This window comes from Aotus nancymaae, unplaced genomic scaffold (genome assembly GCF_030222135.1).
Source record: "Aotus nancymaae isolate 86718 unplaced genomic scaffold, 86718_ANA_hifiasm-v0.15.2.pri h1tg000049l, whole genome shotgun sequence".
In the NCBI taxonomy this organism is placed as follows: Eukaryota; Metazoa; Chordata; class Mammalia; order Primates; family Aotidae; genus Aotus; species Aotus nancymaae.
Genome location: NW_026988463.1, coordinates 22,865,440 through 22,883,065, shown reverse-complemented (window position 1 = coordinate 22,883,065; position 17,626 = coordinate 22,865,440). Strand labels below are relative to the sequence as shown.

General features: G+C 44.8%; 1 protein-coding gene across 5 annotated transcripts in view; it reads right to left on the bottom strand.

Annotated features, from left to right (window-relative positions):
* TNRC6A (trinucleotide repeat containing adaptor 6A) overlaps positions 1-17,626 on the bottom strand; it is a 219,026-nt gene that overhangs the window by 141,675 nt on the left and 59,725 nt on the right. The window lies entirely within an intron of this gene.

Below are 17,626 nucleotides of genomic sequence, written 5' to 3'. Positions count from 1 at the left end.
GTCCTTACTTTACAGATGAGGAAATTGAGGACAGAGAGAAGAGCTGAGGAAATTGAGGACAGAGAGAAGAGCTAAGGAAATTGCTCAACACTGCGCACCTAGTCGGCGGCAGAGCCAGGACTTGAACTCGGGCAGTTTGCCTCCAGAATCTGGGCTGTTAGCGTGGCACTCTGCCACCTCCCATGGGGAAGAGTGTAGCTGACGTTGGAGATAAACACAGCTGTGGCTTGTCTGCTGAGCTTGCCTGAGCTACCATCTCACATGTCATAAAAACCGCAGGACAGGGGCTGGGCACAGTGACTTATGCCTGTAAATCCCAGCACTTTGGGAGGCCAAGGTGGGAGGATTGCTTGAGCTCAGGAGTTCAAGACCAGCCTGGGCAACATAGCAAGACTGTCTCTACAAAATAATTTAAAAAATTGCTGGGCATGGTGGTGTATGCCTGTAATCCCACCTACTTGGGAGGCTGAGGTGGGAGGAGTGCTTGAGCCCAGGAGGTTGAAGCTGAAGTAAACTGTGATTGTGCCACTGCACTCCAGTGAGTGACAGTGAGAACTTGTCTCAAAAACAACAATATAGTAGCAACAAAAAAACCACCAAAAACTGCAAGAGAGTCTTTTCCTGCCACCAGAACTGTGTTAGGGGCTTCAGGTATCTGATAAGAGTTTGTACCACTCATAGGGTCTCCTTGCCCTCAGTTCCTAGCTTCATAGCACTTATGAGCCCAGGGTATTGGAGTCTCCAAAACTAGCTTATGACCTTGAGCAAGTTAATGAATCTCTCTGAGCTTCAGATTTCCATTAGAATGTAAGCAACTATCTTGAAGGATTATTGTGAGGGTTAAATTCGATGATGCATTTATCGAACACTTGGTGTATGCCCTGTGTCTTGGGAGGCTGACTGTATACACTGCTTAAAGGGTTCCCTTGCCTTCTGGCTTCCCATTGGTTTTGACCAATAGGGAGCCCCAGAAGGTGATTGAGGGAAGGAGGAGACTGGGCTTAGGGTGTTTATTCTCTGGCTGCTTCTCTGCAGTGATTCTGGGTGCTGGCTGCCTGACAGTCACATTTCCCACCTCGGTGGCCCTCTCTATAGGCTTCTCAATCTCCAGGTTACAGTGGTCATCCTTCCCCTTGGCCTCTCAGGAGTAGGGGTGGTAACAGAAGCCAGTCTAATTAGTCCTGTGGATCATAATTAGTCTGCCCTTCCTCTATTCAATCCTCCTTCAGCTGGGTGTGGTGGCTCATGCCTGTAATCCCAGCACTTAGGGAGGCTGAGGCAGGTAGATCGCTTGAGTTCAGGAGTTTGAGACCAGCCTGGGCCACAGGGCAAAACCCCATCTCTACAAAAAAAAAAAAAAAAAAAAAAAAAAGCTGGTGTAGTGGTGCATGCCTATAGTCCTAGCTACTTGGGAAGCTGAAGTAAGAGTATTGCTTGACCCCTGGAAGTTGAGGCTGCAGTGAGCTTAGATCGCGCCACTGCATTCTAGCCTGGGTGACAGAGCAAGACCCTGCCTTAAACAAACAAATAAAAAATAGACAAGTCCTCCTTCCATGACCTAATTTGAACATGTCTTCTATTTCCTTCTGGGACCCTTGACTGATGCACTGTTTGTTTACATTAATTTCTCAAGCAGATCTGGTAGACTCTATGCATTCCGCCCAGTTTCACAAAATAGTCACTCTCTATTTCCCCTAGTTGACTGTCCTATCACAACTTACGTCAGAGATGAACGATACTCACACTGGCAAGGCCATGGGGAACAGAGGTGCTTTCATCGACAGATGGGTAGGAATATAATATAGTACAAGCTAAATGCAGAGGAGTTTGGCAACATGTTACAACGTTTTTAAATACGTATCCCTTTTGACTCAGCAGTTTCATCTTTAGGAATTCATCTCAAGGAAATAATTATAGTAGTGTGAAAATAGTAAGGTACTGGGGTACAATCAAACCAGGTATCTATCAGTAGTTAACTAATTACATTAATTCACTTAGACATTTGTTGAGTGCCTACTAAGCGTCAAGCACTGTTCTAGCCCCAAGGATAGAGCAGCAAATAAATTGGAAAAAGTTCTGTTTTCATGGAGCTTATATTTTAGCAGTTGAATTAATTACAAGAAATGTATACAATGGAATGACATGTAACTATGCAGAAAAAATTAGTAGCTCACTACAAATGATTATTAAAGGATGTCCACAATATACCACTAAACAAAAACAAAAACAGGTTAGGCTGGACGCGGTGGCTCATGCCTGTAATCCCAGCACTTTGGGAGGCAGAAGCAGACAGATCACCTGAGGTCAGGAGTTCGAGACCAGCTTGGCCAACATGGTGAAACGCTGTCTCTACTAAAAATACAAAAATTAGCTGGTCATGGTGGCACATGCCTGTAATCCCAGCTACCCAGGAGGCTGAGGCAGGAGAATCACCGGAATCCAGGAGGTGTAGGCTGCAGTGAGCCAAGATCATGCCACCGCACTCTAGCCTGGGCGACAGAGTAAGACTCTGTCTCAAAAAAAAAAAAGCGATTAACAAACAGTAAATAAAATAGGATCTTTTTTATTTATTAGATTTAGAAAAAGGTATGGAATATGAAACAAATTATTGATAATGATTAATTGGTGAGATAGGGCTAACACGGACTTTTACTTTTGGTTTTTTATAGTTCTGAGTTATTTCGTTTTTATTACAAAAAGCTTTACTATCTAAGTACTTTGGGAGGCCAAGGCAGGAGGATTGCTTGAGCCCAGGAGTTTGAGACCAGCCTGAGCAATATAGTGAGACCTAGTCTCTCAAAAAAAAAAAAAAAATTTTTTTTTTTTAATTAGCTGAGCATGGTGGTGCACGCCTATAGTCTCAGCTACTTGGGAGGCTGAGGAGGATCGCTTGAGCAGGGAAGGCAGAGGTTGCAGTGAGCTGAAATAGTGCCACTGCACTTCAGCCTGGGTGACAGAGAAAGATGCTGTTTAAAAAAAAAAGCCTTCCTAATAAATAAATAATATTTATCAGGACAGTGTCTGATTTTTTATTAAGAGACAGTATCTGATTAATAAATAAAAGCCTTCCTAATAAATAAATAATATGTTATATTATAAATATATTACTTATTATATTATACACTATATACATTATTAGTATATATTATTTACTTATTAGGAAGGCTTTTATTTATTAATCAGACATTATCTCTTAAATATATATATATACACATACATTATATTCTTCCATATATGTATATACATATATACATGTGTGTGTATGTATATATATATATACATACATACATATATATATATATGAGACAGTGCCTGACTCTGTCATCTGTCATTCAGGCTAGAATACAGTGGTATGATCATGGCTCACTGTAGCCTGGATCTCCTGGACCCAAGCAATCCTTCCTCCTCAGCCTCCTGAGTTGCTAGGACTACATGCACATATTACCATGCCCGGCTATTTTTTTTTTTTTAAATAAAGACAGGGTCTTGCTATGTTGCCCAGGCTGGTCTCGAATTCTTGGTCTTCAAGTGATTCTCCTGCCTTCAGCCTCTCAAAGTGCTGGGATAACAGGCAGGAATTGCTGCACCTGGCCAAATATATTCTTCATATAAAAGTTTTAAAAATTGTGGACAGAGCCGGGCGCGGTGGCTCATGCCTGTAATCCCAGCACTTTGGGAGGCCGAGGCGGGTGGATCACGAGGTCAAGAGATCTAGACCATCCTGGTCAACATGGTGAAACCCCGTCTCTACTAAAAATACAAAAAATTAGCTGGGCATAGTGGTGTGTGCCTGTAATCCCAGCTACTCAGGAGGCTGAGGCAGGAGAATTGCCTGAACACAGGAGGCGGAGGTTGCGGTGAGCCAAGATCATGCCATTGCACTCCAGCCTGGGTAACAAAAACGAAACTTCGTCTCAAAAAAAAAAAAAAATTGTGGACAAAAGCTAAGCCTTTCTTAAGCACCCCCAGGAAATCACTAGCTATCGAGTGATACGTTTACCTCCAGACTTATTTAAATGCATTTACATACATTTGTGTGTAGCTACAGAAGACATGTAATGTGTTGTATTTTTTCTTTTACATGGATGATATCCTGCAATGAATATTGTTCTGAATCTTGCTTTACAGACTCAGTGGACCAGGTGCTGTGGCTCACACCTGTAATCTCAGCACCTCAGGAGGCTGAGGCAGGAGGATTGCTTGAGTACAGGAGTTCAAGACCAGCCTGGGCAACATAGTGAGACCTTGTCTCTAAAAAATATAAACGAAATTAGTCAAGTATGGTGATACACGCCTGTAGTCTCAGCTATTTAATAGGCTTGGGTAGGAAGATTTCTTGAACCCTGGACGTCAAGGCTGCATTGAGCCAAGAATTGTGCCACTGCATTCTAGCCTGGGCAACAGAGAGAGACCTTGTCTCAAAAAAAAAAATTCAATGTCTTAAAAGTCTTTTCATATTAGCACTTTTAGATTGACAGTCTCTCTGAACTCCTAGTGTGTATATATACACAGTTAATTCAGGTCATTAGAAGGTTTAGAGTTTGCAGTTTGAAATGGAGCCTTGGGTCATGTATTAGTTATCTATATCTGCATAACAAATTTCCCCAGAATTTAGCATCTTAAAACAATAAATATTATCTCACAGTCTCTCCTAAGGTTGCAATCAAGGTGTTGGCCAGGACTATGGTCTCATGTAATGGCTCAAGTTGGGACAATCTTTTTTGAGGCAGGGTCTCACTCTGTCATCCAGGCTGGAGTGCAGTGGTATGATCTTGGCTCACTGCAGCCTTGATCTCCCAGGCTTAAGCAATCCTCCCAGCTCAGCCTCTCAAGTAGCTGGGGCTACAGGCACGCACCACCATACCTGGCTGGGAGAATCTGCTTCTAAGCTCACACATTGGTCATTAGCAGACCTCCCTGATGGCTGTTGGCTAGAGATTCTGCCTCAGATCCTTGCCAGGTGGGATTGCTCACAGCATGGTAGCTGTCTTCTCTCAGAGAGGGACAAGAAAGCAAAGGTACACACAACAGAAGCTTTGTATTACCTAATATGGGAAGCCACATTCCATCACTTTTGCCATAGTCTTTTTTTGGAGACAGGGTCTCACTCTATTGCCTAGACTGGAGTGTAGTGGTACAGTCTCAGCTCACTGCAAACTCTGTCTCCTGGGCTCAAGTGATTATTGTGCCTCAGCCTCCAGAGTAGCTGGGATTACAGGCATGCACCACCATGCCTGGCTAATCTTTTGTATTTTTAGTAGAGATGGGGTTTCACCATGTTGCCAAGGCTGGTCTTGAACTCCTGAGCTCAGGCAATCTGCCCACCTTGGCCTCCCAAAGTGCTAGGATTACAGTCATGAGCCACCACACCCAGCTCCATATTCTATTTATTAGAAGTGTTTCACTACATTCAGAGCACACTCATGTCATGGGGAAGGGATTATACAAGGGCATGAATATCAGAAGGCAAGAATCCCTGGCATCATCTTGCAGGACACTTACCAAAGCAAAGATCATCCAGCAACCACACGGACAATGGATATGAAAGGAGGGAACACAGGAAACAAACAGTTCAAGGGAGGAGGTGACAGACAAGTTACTCATTCATCCAAAAGATATGTACTGGCTACCTACTTTGTGCCAGGCACTATTTTAGGTTCTGAGGATAAAAGAGGGAACAAGACAGACACAGCTCAAACCCTCCTGGAGTTTACTGCAGAGCAGAGACAAGACAAGGCCACTAGAGAGATCATGAGCATAAGAAACAAGACGGTTGGTATGTAATTCACGAGCTACCTCACAGGGAGCTCACGTGGTCTGTGATTGATGGCATGCGGTGAGCAAGTGGAGTTCGGGATGAACTCCCATGTTTCAAGTTTGGACAACTGGCAGATTCTGGTGCCTTCTGTGAGCAAAAGAAAACTGAACAGGGAGCTGGGCATGGTGACTCAAGCCTGTAATTCCAGCACTTTGGGAAACCAAGGCAGGTGGATCACTTGAGGTCAGGAGTTTGAGACCAGCCTGGCCAACCTGGCAAAACCTCATCTCTACTAAAAATTCAAAAATTAGCTGGGCATGGTGGTAGGTGCCTGTAATCTTAGCTATTCAGGAGCCTGAGGCAGGAGAATCACTTGAACCTGGGAGGTGGAGGTTGCAGTGAGCCAGGATCGCACCATTGCACTCCAGCCTGGGTAACAGAGTGAAACTCTGTCTCAGAAAAAAAAGAAAGAAGAAGAAAAAGAAGGAAAAGAAAACTGGAGAGGGAGTAGATTTAAGGAAGGATGAAAAGGCCAGAGTTGGATGTGTTGAATTTAAGGAATCTGTAGGACAATGAGATGATGTTCAGGAGGTAACTGGACACCAGCCCAGAATTGATGCCTGAATTGGCGACAGACAATAAAAAGTTAGTGGCACGCGGTGATATTTAAAGCCATACCAGTGAAAGTAGAGAGAAAAGAAGGATAGAGGAACCTTGAGGAATATGAACTTCCAAAGCACAGGAAAAGAAAACAGAAAGGAAAAGGAAAAAGTAAAAATAAAAGATGAAAGAGCAGTCAGGGAGATAAGAGTGGGACGTCATGGACTCTGCAGAGAAGAGAATTGGAAGGAAAAAGAGTGATCAAATGCAGTCAAGAAATCAAGAAGTCTTGGCTAGGTGTGGTAACTCAAGCCTATAATCCCAGCACTTTGGGAGAACGACCAGGGTAGATTGCTTGAATCCAGGAGTTCAAAACCAGCCTGAGCAATATGGCAAGATATTGTCTCTGCAAAAAATAAAAAATTAGCCAAGTGTGGTGGCGTGTGCCTGAGTCCCAGCTACTTGGGAGGCTGAGGTGGGAGGATCACCTAAGCCTGGGAAGTTGAGGCTGTAGTAAGCTGTGATCATGCTATTGCACTCCAGCCAAGGTGAAAGAGTGAGAACTTGCTTAAAAATAAAGTTAGCCAGGCGTGGTGGCACATGCCTGTAATCCCAGCTACTTGGGAGACTGAGGCAGGAGAATCGCTTGAATGCGGGAGGCAGAGGTTGCAGTGAGCCAAGATTGTGCCATTGCACTCCAGCCTGGGTGGCAGAGCAAGAGACTCCATCTTAAATAAAATAAAATAAAATAAAAAATGAAAGAAATCAAGAAGTCTCCATTGGTGTAAAAAGGTGGTCATCAGTGACCTTGATGCGAACAATTTTAGAAGCAGGGAGTAGGCATTGGAGGTTGAGGAGTGATTGAGAGGTGAGCAACTGGAGATAAGTGGGTGTAAATCATTCTTGATTCTTTTTATCTTATTGGCACATATATGAATTCTGAGGCATTATCAGAATTAAATGTCCATCCTTGAGGTTATTTCAGTGTCTGGGAGGCTGCCAGCCCTTCCTTTTCCATTTAGTCCTAATGCATTGGTGGGGAATAGTTCCATTAGGCAAGATAAACAGAATTGCCTGGGACAAGTGGGAAGAGTAGGAAGAAAAACCAAGGGTGGGACATCCTGGACTCTGTGACGGTAAAGTTGTGTAACCTCCAGTAGACAGAGCAGCAAAGGTCTCCAGGAGTGCAAAGGATGAGGTGGTATGAATTCCTAGACCCTATGTGGGTACTCCCATATCAAAAATGAGTCTCCGTTTAGATACTGGATAGCCTCCCTTTTTCAATTCAGAGTCTCTCTCTGTCACCCAGGCTGGAATGCAGTGGTGTGATATAGGCTCACTACAACCTCCCGCCTCCCAGGTTCAAGCCATTCTCCTGCCTCAACCTCCCAAGTAGCTGGGATTATAGGCACACACCACCATGCCTGGCTAATTTTTTGTATTTATAGTAGAGACGGGGTTTCACCATATTGATCAGGCTGGTCTTGAACTGCTGACCTTGTGATCCACCTGCCTCGGCCTTCCAAAGTGCTGGGATTACAGGTGTGATCCACTGTGCTCAGACTGGATAGCTTTTAAAGCTAAAATGCATGTGTATCCTTCGGCAGCCTGAAATCTTAGGAAGTTCAGGCATATCCTACCTAAGAAGAATCACAACATTTCTCATGCAAAGTATCTTTTTGTATTTCTCTTGCAATTCATTCCAGTGTGTTCTCTCTGTCCACAACACCACTTGTGTTTCTTTAATTATTTTCCCCATGTTGGGATGATAAAATTACATGAAATTGCTGTTGGTTGAAGAATGTTTTTGATTTTTGAGACAGGGTCTTCCTCTGTCACCCAGGCTGGAGTGCAGTGGCATCATCATAGCTGACTGCAACCTTGAACTCCTGGGCTCAAGCAGTCCTCCCACCTCAGCCTCCTGAATAGCTGGGACTACAGGAACATGCCATTACACCTGGCTAATTAAAAAAAAATTTTTTTTTGTAGAGGTGGGGGTCTCAATATGTTGCCCAAGCTCGTCTTGAACTCCTGGGCTCAAGTGATCCTCCTGTCTCAGCCTCCCTAAGTGCTGGGATTACAGGTATGAGTCACCACTGCTTGGTGGGTGGAGAATTTGGGTGTCTTGACAGTGATGGTTACTTTGGCAGCTTTTCCGTAATCTTTCTTGTGATCCTTTTAAGAAAAGTTTACTTCACATGATTGTTCAGACTTGGACAAAGATGTGTGTGTGTGTGTGTGTGTGTGTGTGTGTGGGGTGGGGGCTGTGTTGTAAGAGAATAAATAATACTTAAAAGGATTCCTTTACAGAGCCTCAGCTTCTGTCACAATACATTGAATTTGTCTGCTTTTATGTAGGACTCCGTTGCAATGGAGAGGAAAGGATGGCCCACTTTTACCTGAAATCCAGATTCTATTACTTGCAAAGTCTCTTTCCAATTAGCTCCAGATTATTAATGCCATCTGGCAAACTGGCAACTCGCTGTTTAGGGCACCCTAAATCATTTAATACTATTTAATTTAATTTATATATATAGTTTGAGACAGAATCTGCCTCCGTCACCCAGGCTGGAGTGCAGTGGCATGATTATAGCCTCACTGTAGCTCTGAATTCCTGGGCTCAAGTGATCCTATATTAAATTCAAACTTATTTTAACTGAGGCCAGGCTGGGCAACACATCGAGACCTCGTTGCTACTAAAAATAAAAAAATAGCTGGCATGGTGGCTCAAGCCTGTAGTCCCTGCTACTCAGGAGGCTGAGGTGAAGGATCAGATCACTTGAGCTGAGGAGGTTGAGGCTACAGTGAGCTATGATCACACCACTGTACTCCAGCCTGGGTGACAGAGCCAAACCCTGTCTCAAAAAATAACAAATAAAAAAGATCATAGACTATAGACTATGGTTCCCAGCTTTCTTTCCTAGACTGTAACTATGAAAAAAATGTTTTGAATGGTATCTGATGCCAAGGTCTTTTGAGAACGTTATCTGACGTGGATACACCAAGCTGTATGAGGGTGAGGACTTTTGTCATGAGGGTGATGTCATCTAATTGAACTGCATCACTTCAGCTAGTGCCTGTTACACGGTTGTCTCATAGAAATATTTCTTGAGGCTGGACATGGTAGCTTATGCCTGTAATCTCAGCATTTTGGGAGGCTGAAGCAGGTGGATCACTTGAGCCCAGGAGTTCAAGACCAGCCCTAGGCTGGCAAAATTCTATGTTTACAAAAAATACAAAAATTAGCTGGGCAAGGTGGCATGTGCCTGTAGTCTCAGCTTCTTGGGAGGCTGAGGTGGGAGGGTTACCTAAGCCCGGGAGGTTGAGGCTACAGTGAGCCGTGATTGCACCACAGCCTCCAGCCTGGGTGTCAGAGTGAGATCCTATCTCAAAAACATAAATAAATAAAATAAATTTCATGAATGCGTTGTTGGAAGATTGTTTTAGTGCCTGAGCTGGTGGGATTCTCATGCTCTGCCAGAATCGACTTCCTTATCTTTGCCTGGGACATGGCCCCTTGCAAAGTGGACCTGCTGGCATCCCTAGGTGAGCAAAGCCCTCTCTCTGGGAAGGCTGTGGAACACAGTTCCAGAACACAGCTTTGAAGCCCAGAGGACCAGATTTGAGTTCACTTCAAAATTTGATAGCTGTGTGACCTTCAGTCTTGGCAAGTTACTAACTTTTGTACTTTCCCTCGGGACTCTCATTATTAAAGTTTCTACACATACAGAAAAGTTGAAAGAATAGTACTATCCTTTTTTATTTTTATTTTTAATTAAAAAAAATTTTGTAGAGAGGGAGCCTTGTTTGTTGCTCAGGCTGGTCTCAAACTCCTGGCCTCAAGAGATTCTTTCTCATCTGCCTCCTGAGTAGCTGGGACTACAGGTGTGTGCCATCATGCCTGGCTACCTGGCTACATTTTAAAATACTTTTTGTAGAGATAGGGGTCTCACTATGTTGCCCAGGCTGATCTTGAATCCTCCCGCCTTGGCCTCTCAAAGGGATTATAGGTATGAGCCACCGCACCCAGCCAGAATAGTACTATTGATGACTACAATAATGAACTATTTAGGTTCAAAACTTGTGTATATTTTGCTGTATTTATATGTAAATACATGTATATGTGTGTAAGTATACCTGTAAGTTACAGGCATCATGACAATTCTTCTCTAAATACTTCAGCCTGTATCATCAAAGAAGAAGAACAGGCTGGGCACAGTGGCTCAGGCCTGTAATCCCAGCACTTTGGGAGGCTGAGGTGGGAGGATCACTTGAGCCTAGCAGTTGGAGACCAGCTTCGGCTATATGGCGAGTCTCCCGTCTCTACAAAAAATAGCAAAAATTAGCCAGGTGTGGTGGCACACACCCGTAGTCCCAGCTACTCAGGAGACTGAGATGGGAGGATCACCTGAGTCCAGAAGGTTGAGGTCGCAGTGAGCTGTGATCACACCATTGCACTCCAGCCTGGGTGACTTAGTGACATCCTATCTCAAAAAAAAAAAATTAAAAAATAAAAAATAAGCAAAGATTATTTGCCTATACAAACACAACTCCAGAATCACACTTAATGAAAATTAACAATTATTTCCCAACACAATCTCACATGCTGTCCATATTCAAATTTCACCAAATGTCCCTCAAATGTCTTTTATGGCTGTTTTAATTTTTCTGGTCAGGATCCAATATAGGATCAGAAATTGCATTTGGTTTTTGTCTCTTTACTCTTTTTTTCTAGAAAAGATTTCTACCCTTTTGTAAATGACACTGATTTTTATTTTTTAATTTTATTAAGACAGGGTCTCACCATGTTGCCCAGGCTGATCTTGAACTCCTTGGCTCAAGCCATCCTCCCAACTCGGCCTCTCAAAGTGCTGGGATTTACAAGTGTGAGCCACCACGCCTGGCCTGATGTTGATATTTTGAAGAGTCCATCCAAGCTAGTTGTCATGGAAACGTCTCACATTTTGGATTCGTGTGATTGTTTTCTAGGCGCGATTTCCCCGTCTGTGAAATGGGTGCAGTGAACAGTAGGCACCACGTGGGTATCACATACTACTCCTTGGACAGTGCAAGAACTGCAGGGCCTACTGCCTGCAAAAGTGCCTAGAGCAGTGTCTAGGCATTTATTCAGCATCATGGATGCTGAATAAATGGAGCTCTTGCCATCACAATCATTCCAACCAGCATCCTCCTTCTCATCACCACCGGCATCTTCAGCACGCCGGAGTCCAAGCCGCATCGATGCGCAAACTTTTCTCATCCTTTCCTCATCCTTCTAGAATGTCTTATGCCCCTCCTACTCAGTTCCCTCTCCGCTGGAGAACTTAAGCTGAATGAATCTCTTAGCACCTCCAGCAACTGGAATTTAGCCTCACCCATCTTCCTAAGGAAAACCTCTCTTTTTTCTTTTAGAATCACAATTTTCTGACTCCAAATGGCTTAGACAACAGTGAGGCATTAACGGTGTCATGTCCACCCAGGGAGCAGGCGGGCGCTTCGTCATTGCTGGTGCTGGCGGTGGGTGACCTTGGTGCGGGGGCTGCCGGTGCGGCAGCTGCTGCAGTGCTGTCGGAGGGTTGCCGGGGAAAGGAGATTGGCTGGCGAGGAAGGTGAGGAATGTGCTGCCAGGAGACTGGGACCACGGCCAGATGCTAATTACGATGGCCCGGGGGTGCTGGTACCCCCTGTCAGCATCATCTAAGGAAGTGTGGGGGCTGGCGGGAGTGGGGGAGGTGAGAGAAACGGGCAAGGTGAGAGAGACTGACAGGTTGGAGAAATCCACTTGTTCCCCAAGGGTCCACCCTCCCTTCAGACCCAAGCTGTCTGGGAGAAATTGTGGCTGTCACCATAGCAACAGCAGCAGCTGATGCGTGATGCACAGTGTCTGTTAGAGAAGCTCGGTCAAGCTTGTACCAGTATTTTTCCATCTGAATCTCATTTCTTCAGTGAAATGAGAGAGATCAGAGGCTGGGCAGGGCACAGGTGGGGCCAAGTGGATGTTTGGAGAGGGAGTACAGCAGGAGAGTTCTCAGGAATTCTACTGAATTTGGGGAGAATATGGATTGAAGAGAAGTAGATTTTTGCACGACGAAGACATCATTTAAATATCCAGGCTGCTTCAGAATTCCCTTAAATTATACACGAATTGCTGAAGCAACAGTCCTGTTGTCTCCAGAAAGGTGCAACGCATTGCATCTGGGAGACGCCTGTGGGAAAGGTTGTCTCTGCGGTCCTGAAGGGCACCAACCTGGGAGTGAGACTGACCTTAGACTCCCAGCTCTGCCACTTCCCAGCTAAGTGGCTTTGGGCAAATTATTTTCCCGCATTAAGCCTCAATGTCCTCATCTGTAAAATGGAGATAATAAGAGTAGCTGGCTTGGCGCGGTAGCTCACATCTGGAATCCCAGCACTTTGGGAGGGCCAAGGTGGGTGGATCACTGGAGCTTAGGAGCTTGAGACCAGCCTGGGCAACATGGTAAAACCCCGTCTCTTCTTAAAATACAAAAATTAGCTGGGTGTGGTGGCATGCACCTGTAGTCCCAGCTACTAAGGAGGCTGAGGCATGGGAATCGGTTGAGCCTGGGAGGTGGAGGCTGCAGTGAGCGGAGATTGGGCCATCGCACTCCAGCCTGGGTGACAGAGCAAGACTCTGTCTCAAAAAAAAAAAAAAAAGCTAACTGCCTCATAGGGTCGTAATGAGAACGAAATGAGTGGATGCATATAGTGTTAAGCCTAATACTTGGCTCATATCATGAACTCAATAAATGGTTGCTACTATTACTATAATAAGAACTACTCCTATTACCGTAGCTGCTATTATTACTATTACTACTCTTACTACTACAACAAGTACTGTTACTCCTCCTCCTGCCAGCACCATAGGGATTACACAATTCAGCTGAGGACAGGATGATGAATCACTGGCGACTCAGTCCTTTCCCACGAATGGTACTGGAGTGCTTGAATTTGCCAGCACTTTTGTAAGGAGCCAGGAGCAAAGGCTGGGAAGACACGGTCACTGCCCTCACAGACTGTGAATCTAGTGTCTGACAAAGGCATGACTCAATAAACAACCAGGAATTCTATAGGAGCAATAGGATTTTTCTTCTTCTTTTTTTTTTTTTTTTTTTTTTTTTTGAGACAGAGTCTTCCTCTGTTGCCCAGGCTGGAGTGCAGTAGTGCAATCTCAGCTCACTGCAGCCTCTACCTCCTGGCTCAAGTGATCCTCCCACCTCAGCCTCTCAAGTAGCTGGGACTACAGGGGCATGCCACCACACTCAGCTAATATTTAATTTTTTGTACAGACTATGTTGCCCAGGTTGGTCTCAAACTCCTAGGCTCAAGTGATCCACCCACCTCAGTCTCCCAAAGTGCTGGGATTACAAGCGTGAGTGCCCGGCCAGGACTTTTATTAGAAGAGATTGTATAGCTGATCTATTTCAGGATTTTTCCAAACTCATCCCTCAAGTTTCCCCTCTCTATTTTTGTCTTGACTACCACTCACATTGTTATTTATTTAAGGCTTCTTTCCCCCTTTAAATTGATCCTCATTTCATTGGTCAAATAAATGTGGTTTTGAAGGAAACTGGATTGCACTGTGAAAAATGTGAAATTAACATCACTTGCCATGAAAGAAAGAAACCATGAAAACAATAAGACTAATTATGTGTCGTTGCCTTCTAGCTACTACCTTTTTCCTGTTGAACTTTCAGAGACTCAGGCTCACTCTGTTGAAAATGGGGGTTGGCAAGGCTCAGAGAGGTGGTAAAGGCACACTAGCACAAAATGAAACTTTTTCCATTTTAATCAGAAGTGCTGAAAAGCAACCAAAGGGAGAATGAGTTTCTCACAGTGTAATTCAATGACATCGAATGCTCCATGTTCTTCTCTACTGAAGGTCATGGCTGGCCTTAATTAAGGGTAAATAATTACCTCTTCTCAGAGTGGGCGGGAAAGGCAGGGCGAGAAATAGGCCCTAGAGCAGACTGCATCTCTGCTGCATCTAATTGTTCCAGTGGCCAATACCAGGTGGAAAGCATGGCCTTGGTGATAAAAATGGAGGCAAGCGTGATGCCATTTTCAGACTGTTTAAGTAGTTCAGAGGCACTGAAGCCCCGCGGGGGAAGTGGTGTAGAGTCGAGGGACTGGTCCAGATCATGAAGGCTTTGTAAATTGTACATATTCACTCAGTAAAGTGCAAGCACTGAAATATACAAATATATATATATATGTGTGTGTGTAATTTTTTAATACACAGAGTCTTTCTCTGTTGCCATGACTGGAGTGCAGTGGTACAATCCTAGCTCCCTGCGGCCTCAAACTTCTGGGTGCAAGAGATTCTCCTGCCTCAGCCTTCTGAGTACCTGGGACTACGGGCACGTGCCATCATGCGCAGTCAACTAAAAAAAATTTCTTGCCGGGTGCGGTGGCTCACGCCTGTAATCCCAGCACTTTGGGAGGCCGAGGCGGGTGGATCACGAGGTCAAGAGATCGAGACCATACTGGTCAACATGGTGAAACCCCGTCTCTACTAAAAATAAAAAAAAATTAGCTGGGCGTGGTGGTGCATGCCTGTAGTCCCAGCTACTTGGGAGGCTGAGGCAGGAGAATTGCTTGAACCCAGGAGGCGGAGGTTGCGGTGAGCCGAGATCGCACCATTGCACTCCAGCCTGGGTAATAAGAGCGAAACTCCGTCTCAAAAAAAAGAAAAAAAAAAAATTTCTTAGTATGTTACCCAGGCTGCTCTCAAACTCTCCTGGCCTCAAGTGATCCTCCTGCCTCAGCCTCCCAAAGTGCTGGGGTTACAGGTGTGAACTACCACACCCCACCTACTGAAATATATTAAAGAGAGGAATGATATGACAGCAATAACAGCTGTCATTAGTAGTGCACTAACTATGCACTAGTCATGGAATCTTCTTAACAACTCTGGGGTAGGTAACACTATCCCTGTTCTACAGATGGGAAAACTGAGGCTTAACGAGGTTCAGCAGTTTTCCCAAATGTGGTAGATTGACCACAGTTCTCCTCTCCTCCCTGCCTGTCACACTGTGGTCACTTTGCTAAGTAACTTTGCAGCAACTCTTATTAAGAGAGAAATCTGTTTTCCTGGCCACTGGCCTTGCGATCTTCTTGGACCACAATAGTGCCATGGACAGCACGATAGATCAGTTCCAAGCCTGGGCCTCAAGAGGCCTCGTCAGTTTCCACTTATCCTTTGGGAACTCTGTCGTTGCCATGTGCACAGGGCTAGGCCTGCCTTCTGCAGGATGAGAGGAGTCCATTTGTTCCAAATGAGGCCCAGGCATGGGACAGAGCCCAGCTGAGATCAGCAGAGCCACCACTCCAGCCTACAGCTGATCACAGATACATTAGAAAGTCTAGATGAGACCAGAAAAACCATCCCCACTGACTAATGGACTCATGAGCAGTACAGAGTGGTGTTCTTTTTATTTTTATTTATTTATTTGAGATGGAGTCTCCCTCTGAGTGCCCAGGCTAGAGTGTAGTGGCACAATCTTGGCTCACTGTAACTTCTGCCTCCCAGGTTCAAGCACTTCTCCCGTTTCAGCCTCCTGAATAGCTGGGAGTACTGGCACACACCCCCATGCCCTGCCAATTTTTGTATTTTTAGTAGAGATGGTGTTTCACCATATTGGCCATGCTGGTCTTGAACTCCTGACCTCAAATGATCCACCTGCCTCGGCCTCCCAAAGTGCTGGGATTACAGGTGCGAGCCACCGTGCCCGCCAAGAGTAGTGTTCTTTTAAGCAATTAAGTTTTGGAGTGGCTTTGGTTAGTAAAAGCTAACTAGAAAACCAAGATAAGCCAGTGAGTAAATGCTGGAGTTGAGATTTGTTCCAGCTGTCACCACTACCCCTGCTATATATAGTTTTTTTTTTTTTCTTTTCTTTAGACAGGGTCTTGCTCTGTCACCTGGGCTGGAGTACAGTGGTGTGAGCATAGCTCACTGTGGCCTTGACCTCCGGGGCTCAAGTGATCCCCCAACTTCAGCCTCCTGAGTAGCTAGGACCACAGGCATGCATCACTATGCCCAGCTAATTTTTACATTTTTGTAGAGAAGGGGTCTTGCTATGCTGCCCAGGCTGCTCTCAATCTCCTGACTTTAAGCCATCTTTCCACCTTGGCCTCCTGAAGTGTTGGGATTATAGGTGTGATCCACTGCACTGGCCCATTTATTCTCCTGAGTGTCATTTCTCACAAACACTCAGGTTTCCCATTTATGTTGGTATGTACCATTTCTTCAGTACAACCACTCACAACTTTCCACTAACAAGGAATCACAATCAGCTGCCCCGCACCACCACCACCATCACCACCACCACCTCATAAAGATTTGATCGATACCCTAGCAGAGCATAGATAGAGAAATTGCAGGGAGAGATTTGTCCCTGCAAGCAAATTTTCCACAAATGACACCTTCAATAATTCTTTATTCTTTTTTTTTTTTTTTAAGATGCAGTCTTGCTCTGTCTCCCAGGCTGGAGTACAGTGGCGCAATCTTGGCTCACTGCAACCTCCACCTCCCAGGTTCAAGTGATTCTCCTGCCTCAGCCTCCTGAGTAGCTGGGATTACAGGCAGGTACCACCATGCCCAGCTAATTTTTTGTATTTTTAGTAGAGACGGGGTTTCACTGTGTTAGCCAGCATGGTCTTGATCTCTTGACCTTGTGATTTGCCTGCCTCGGCATCCCAAAGTGCTGGGATTACAGCATGAGCCACTGTGCCCGGCCTCACCTTCAATAATTCTTGCAAGGCAGTAGTTCTCAACCAGAGGCAATTTTGACCAATTAGAAGACATTAACAATGTTTGGAGACATATTTTATTGTCATAATCGAGGAGGGAGTGCTACGAGCCTATAGTTGGATAGAAGCCAGGGATACTGCAAAAGAAACATTCTACAATGTAGCAAACAACCTCTCAGGACAAAGAATTATCCTACCCAAAATGTCAATAGTGCCAAGGTTGAGAAACGATTTTAAGGTAATATGGAACAAGACCATTGTTATGACTGTGAAGAAAACACCTTTGAGCAGTGGATCTCGAGCCTGGCTACACATTAGATTCACCCAGTGAATTAAAAACCAATAACAACCTAACGCTCCACCCTGATTCTCTCAGTCTCTGACTCAACTGGGTTGGAACCATTTACAAAATCTTTCCAGGCTGAATGTGGTGGCTCATGCCTGTAATCCCAGTGCTTTAGGAGACAAAGGCAGGAAGATTGCTTGAGGCCAGGAGTTTAT